This window comes from Ascaphus truei, chromosome 19 (genome assembly GCF_040206685.1).
Source record: "Ascaphus truei isolate aAscTru1 chromosome 19, aAscTru1.hap1, whole genome shotgun sequence".
Classification (NCBI taxonomy): Eukaryota; Metazoa; Chordata; class Amphibia; order Anura; family Ascaphidae; genus Ascaphus; species Ascaphus truei.
This window is the reverse complement of record NC_134501.1, coordinates 33,885,780-33,891,827: the sequence shown is the minus strand read 5'-3', so window position 1 is coordinate 33,891,827 and position 6,048 is coordinate 33,885,780.

Here is a 6,048-nt window from a genome sequence, read left to right as displayed (position 1 = left end):
CCCCCGCTCCCCTTTCCCTCCCCCCCTCCCCGCTCCCCTTTCCCCCCCGCTCCCCTTTTCCCCCCCGCTCCCTTTTCCCTCCCCCCCGCTCCCCTTTTCCCCCCCGCTCCCTTTTCCCTCCCCCCAGCTCCCCTTTCCCTCCCCCCTCCTCCCCCCCCTCCTCCCCTTTCCCTCCCCCCTCCTCCCCCTTTCCCTCCCCCCCGCTCCCCTTTCCCCCCCCTCTCCCCTTTCCCCCCCCCTCTCCCCCTTTCCCCCCCCGCTCCCCTTTCCCCCCCGCTCCCCTTTCCCTCACCCCCCCTCCCCGCTCCCCTTTCCTCCCCCCTCCCCGCTCCCCTTTCCCTCCCCCCCTCCCCTTTCCCTCCCCCTTCCCTCCCCCCTCCCCTTTCCCTCCCCCCCCTCCCCTTTCCCTCCCCCCTCCTCCCCTTTCCCTCCCCCCCCTCCTCCCCTTTCCCTCCCCCCCTTTCCTTCCCCCCTCCTCCCCTTTCCCTCCCCCCTTTCCCTCCCCCCTCCTACACTTTCCCTCCCCCCCTATCCCTCCCCCCTCCTCCCCTTTCCCTCCCCCCCTTCCCTCCCCCCCATTCCCTCCCCCCTCCTCCCCTTTCCCTCCCCCCCTTTCCCTCCCCCCTCCTCCCCTTTCCCTCCCCCCCTTTCCCTCCCCCCTCCTCCCCTTTCCCTCCCCCCTTTCCCTCCCCCCTCCTCCCCTTTCCCTCTCCCCTCCTCCCCCCTCCTCCCCTTTCCCTCTCCCCTCCTCCCCCCTCCTCCCCTTTCCCTCTCCCCTCCTCCCATTTCCCTCTCCCCTCCTCCCCTTTCCCTCCCCCCCGCTCCCCTTTCCCTCCCCCCCTCCCCTTTCCCTCCCCCCTCTACCCCTTTCCCTCCCCCCTGTCCCTTCCCCCTCCTCCCCTTTCCCTCCCCCCTCCTCCCCTTTCCCTCCCCCCTCCTCCCCTTTCCCTCCTCCCCTTTCCCTCCCCCCTCCTCCCCTTTCCCTCCCCCCTCCTCCCCTTTCCCTCCCCCCCCGCTCCCCTCTCCCCTCTCCCTCCCTCCCCTCTCCCTCCCCCCTCCTCCCCTCTCCCTCTCCCCTCCTCCCCTCTCCCTCCCCCCTCCTCCCCTTTCCCTCCCCCCTCCTCCCCTTTCCCTCCCCCCTCCTCCCCTTTCCCCCCCCCCGCTCCCCTTTCCCCCCCCGCTCCCCTTCCCCCCCCCGCGCTCCCCTTCCCCCCCCCGCGCTCCCCTTCCCCCCCCCGCTCCCCTTTCCCCCCCCCGCTCCCCTTCCCCCCCCTCCCCCTCCCCCCCCCACTCCCCTTTCCCTCCCCCTCCTCCCCTTTCCCTCCCCCCCTCCCCTTTCCCTCCCCCCTCCTCCCCTTTCCCTCTCCCCTTTCCCTCACCCCTCCTCCCCTTTCCCTCCCCCCTCCTCCCCTTTCCCTCCCCCTCCTCCCCTTTCCCTCCCCCCTCCTCCCCTTTCCCTCCCCCTCCTCCCCTTTCCCTCCCCCCTCCTCCCCTTTCCCTCCCCCCTCCTCCCCTTTCCCTCCCCTTTCCCTCCCCCCTCCTCCCCTTTCCCTCTCCCCTCCTCCCCTTTCCCTCCCCCCTCCTCCCCTTTCCCTCCCCCCTCCTCCCTTTCCCTCCCCCCTCCTCCCCTTTCCCCCCCGCTCCCCTTTTCCCCCCCGCTCCCCTTTCCCTCCCCCCACTCCCCTTTTCCCCCCCGCTCCCCTTTCCCTCCCCCCCGCTCCCCTTTCCCTCCCCCCTCCCCCTCCCCCTCCTCTCCTTTCCCTCCCCCCCGCTACCCTTTCCCCCCCCGCTCCCCTTTCCCCCCCCCGCTCCCCTTTCCCCCCCCCCGCTCCCCTTTCCCTCCCCCCCCTCCCCGCTCCCCTTTCCCTCCCCCCCTCCCCGCTCCCCTTTCCCTCCCCCCCTCCCCCCTCCCCTTTCCCCCCTCCCCCCTCCGCTTTCCCTCCCCCCCTCCCCTTTCCCTCCCCCCCTCCCCTTTCCCTCCTCCCCTTTCCCTCCCCCTTTCCCTCCCCTCCTCCCCTTTCCCTCCCCCTCCCCTTTCCCTCCCCCCTCCTCCCCTTTCCCTCTCCCCTTTCCCTCACCCCTCCTCCCCTTTCCCTCCCCCTCCTCCCCTTTCCCTCCCCCCTCCTCCCCTTTCCCTCCCCCCTCCTCCCCTTTCCCTCCCCCTCCTCCCCTTTCCCTCCTCCCCTTTCCCTCCCCCCTCCTCCCCTTTCCCTCCCCTTTCCCTCCCCCTCCTCCCCTTTCCCTCCCCCCTCCTCCCCTTTCCCTCTCCCCTCCTCCCCTTTCCCTCCCCCCTCCTCCCCTTTCCCTCCCCCCTCCTCCCCTTTCCCTCCCCCCTCCTCCCCTTTCCCCCCCGCTCCCCTTTTCCCCCCGCTCCCTTTCCCCTCCCCCCACTCCCCTTTTCCCCCCCGCTCCCCTTTCCCTCCCCCCCGCTCCCCTTTCCCTCCCCCCTCCCCCCTCCCCCTCCTCTCCTTTCCCTCCCCCTCCCCTTTCCCTCCCCCCTCCTCCCCTTTCCCTCTCCCCTTTCCCTCACCCCTCCTCCCCTTTCCCTCCCCCCTCCTCCCCTTTCCCTCCCCCCTCCTCCCCTTTCCCTCCCCCCTCCTCCCCTTTCCCTCCCCCTCCTCCCCTTTCCCTCCCCCCTCCTCCCCTTTCCCTCCCCCCTCCTCCCCTTTCCCTCCCCTTTCCCTCCCCCTGCTCCCCTTTTCCTCCCCCTGCTCCCTTTTCCCTCCCCCATCCTCCCCCCCCTCCCCTTTCCCTCTCCCCTCCTCCCCTTTCCCTCCCCTTTCCCTCCCCCCGCTCCCCTTTCCCTCCCCCCTCCCCCCCCTCCCCTTTCCCTCCCCCCCGCTCCCCTTTCCCTCCCCCCCCGCTCCCCTTTCCCTCCCCCCCACTCCCCTTTCCCTCCGTCCCGCTCCCCTTTCCCTCCCCCCCCTCCCCGCTCTCCTTTCCCTCCCCCCCTCCCCGCTCCCCTTTCCCTCCCCCCTCCTCCCCTTTCCCCCCCGCTCCCCTTTTCCCCCCGCTCCCCTTTCCCTCCCCCCACTCCCCTTTCCCCCCCCGCTCCCCTTTCCCTCCCCCCCGCTCCCCTTTCCCTCCCCCCTCCCCCCTCCCCCTCCTCTCCTTTCCCTCCCCCTCCCCTTTCCCTCCCCCCTCCTCTCCTTTCCCTCTCCCCTTTCCCTCACCCCTCCTCCCCTTTCCCTCCCCCCTCCTCCCCTTTCCCTCCCCCCTCCTCCCCTTTCCCTCCCCCCTCCTCCCCTTTCCCTCCCCCTCCTCCCCTTTCCCTCCCCCCTCCTCCCCTTTCCCTCCCCCCTCCTCCCCTTTCCCTCCCCCCTCCTCCCCTTTCCCTCCCCTTTCCCTCCCCCTGCTCCCCTTTTCCTCCCCCTGCTCCCTTTTCCCTCCCCCATCCTCCCCCCCCTCCCCTTTCCCTCCCCCCTCCTCCCCCCCTCCCCTTTCCCTCCCCCCGCTCCCCTTTCCCTCCCCTTTCCCTCCCCCCCCTCCCCTTTCCCTCCCCCCCGCTCCCCTTTCCCTCCCCCCCCGCTCCCCTTTCCCTCCCCCCCACTCCCCTTTCCCTCCGTCCCGCTCCCCTTTCCCTCCCCCCCCTCCCCGCTCTCCTTTCCCTCCCCCCCTCCCCACTCCCCTTTCCCTCCCCCCCTCCCCGCTCCCCTTTCCCCCCCCCCCTCCACTTTCCCTCCCCCCCCTCCACTTTCCCTCCCCCCTCCTCCCCTTTCCCTCCCCCCCTCCCCTTTCCCTCCCCCCCCTCCCCTTTCCCTCCTCCCCTCCCCTTTCCCTCTCCCCTCCTCCCCTTTCCCTCCCCCCTCCTCCCCTTTCCCTCTCCCCTCCTCCCCTTTCCCTCCCCCCTCCTCCCCTTTCCCTCCCCCCTCCTCCCCTTTCCCTCTCCCCTCCTCCTCTTTCCCTCCCCCCTCCTCCCCTTTCCCTCCCCCCTCCTCTTTTCCCCCCCGCTCCCCATTCCCTCCCCCCTCCTCCCCCCCCTCCCCCCCTCCCCCCCTCCCCCCCGCTCCCCTTTCCCCCCCCCCCGCTCCCCTTTCCCCCCCCTCTCCCCCCCGCTCCCCTTTCCCCCCCTCTCCCCTTTCCCCCCCCCTCTCCCCTTTCCCCCCCCTCTCCCCTTTCCCCCCCCCTCTCCCCTTTCCCCCCCCGCTCCCCTTTCCCCCCCGCTCCCCTTTTCCCCCCCGCTCCCCTTTTCCCCCCCGCTCCCCTTTTCCTCCCCCCGCTCCCCTTTCCCTCCCCCCTCCTCCCCCCCTCCCCTTTCCCTCCCCCCCGCTCCCCTTTCCCTCCCCCCCCCTCCCCCCCCTCCCCTTTCCCTCCCCCCCCGCTCCCCTTTCCCTCCCCCCCCGCTCCCCTTTCCCTCCCCCCCACTCCCCTTTCCCTCCGTCCCGCTCCCCTTTCCCTCCCCCCCCCTCCCCGCTCTCCTTTCCCTCCCCCCTCCCCGCTCCCCTTTACCTCCCCCCCCACTCCCCTTTCCCTCCGTCCCGCTCCCCTTTCCCTCCCCCCCCCTCCCCGCTCTCCTTTCCCTCCCCCCCTCCCCGCTCCCCTTTCCCTCCCCCCCCCTCCCCGCTCTCCTTTCCCTCCCCCCCTCCCCGCTCCCCTTTCCCTCCCCCCCTCCCCGCTCCCCTTTCCCTCCCCCCCTCCCCGCTCCCCTTTCCCTCCCCCCCCTCCCCTTTCCCTCCCCCCTCCTCCCCTTTCCCTCCCCCCCCTCCCCTTTCCCTCCCCCCCCTCCCCTTTCCCTCCCCCCCCTCCCCTTTCCCTCCCCCTCCTCCCTTTTCCCTCCCCCCTCCTCCCCTTTCCCTCTCCCCTCCTCCCCTTTCCCTCCCCCCTCCTCCCCTTTCCCTCCCCCCTCCTCCCCTTTCCCTCCCCCTCCTCTTTTCCCCCCCGCTCCCCTTTTCCCCCCCGCTCCCAATTCCCTCCCCCCTCCTCCCCCTCCCCCCCGCTCCCCTTTCCCCCCCCGCTCCCCTTTTCCCCCCCGCTCCCCTTTTCCCCCCCCTCTCCCCTTTCCCCCCCCGCTCCCCTTTCCCTCCCCCCCGCTCCCCTTTCCCTCCCCCCCACTACCCGCTCCCCTTTCCCTCCCCCGCTCCCCTTTCCCTCCAGACTCCCCTTTCCCTCCCCCCTCCCCTTTCCCTCCCCCCTCCCCTTTCCCTCCCCCCCTCCCCTTTCCATCCCCCCTCCTCCCCTTTCCCTCCCCCCTCCTCCCCTTTCCCTCCCCCCTCCTCCCCTTTCCCCCCCGCTCCCCTTTCCCCCCCCGCTCCCCTTTTCCCCCCCGCTCCCCTTTATCCCCCGCTCCCCTTTCCCTCCCCCCGCTCCCCTTTCCCTCCCCCTTGCTCCCCTTTCCCTCCCCCCCGCTCCCCTTTCCCTCCCCCCCCGCTCCCCTTTCCCTCCCCCCGCTCCCCTTTCCCTCCCCCCCCCGCTCCCCTTTCCCTCCCCCCCCCTGCTCCCCTTTCCCTCCCCCCCCCGCTCCCCTTTCCCTCCCCCCCCCGCTCCCCTTTCCCTCCCCCCCCGCTCCCCTTTCCCTCCCCCCCCCCGCTCCTCTTTCCCTCCCCCCCCCCGCTCCTCTTTCCCTCCCCCCCCCGCTCCCCTTTCCCTCCCCCCCCCGCTCCCCTTTCCCTCCCCCCCCCGCTCCCCTTTCCCTCCCCCCCCGCTCCCCTTTCCCTCCCCCCCCCGCTCCCCTTTCCCTCCCCCCTCCTCACCTTTCCCTCACCCCTCCTCCCCTTTCCCTCACCCCTCCTCCCCTTTCCCTCCCCCCTCCTCCCCTTTCCCTCCCCCCTCCTCCCCTTTCCCTCCCCCCTCCTCCCCTTTCCCTCCCCCCTCCTCCCCTTTCCCTCCCCCTCCTCCCCTTTCCCTCCCCCCTCCTCCCCTTTCCCTCCCCCCTCCTCCCCTTTCCCTCCCCCCTCCTCCCCTTTCCCTCCCCCCTCCTCCCCTTTCCCCCTCCCCTTTCCCCCTCCCCTTTCCCCCTCCCCTTTCCCCCTCCTCCCTCCCCTTTCCCCCTCCTCCCTCCTCCCCTTTCCCTCCCCCTCCCCCTCCCCTTTCTCTCCCCCTCCCACCTCC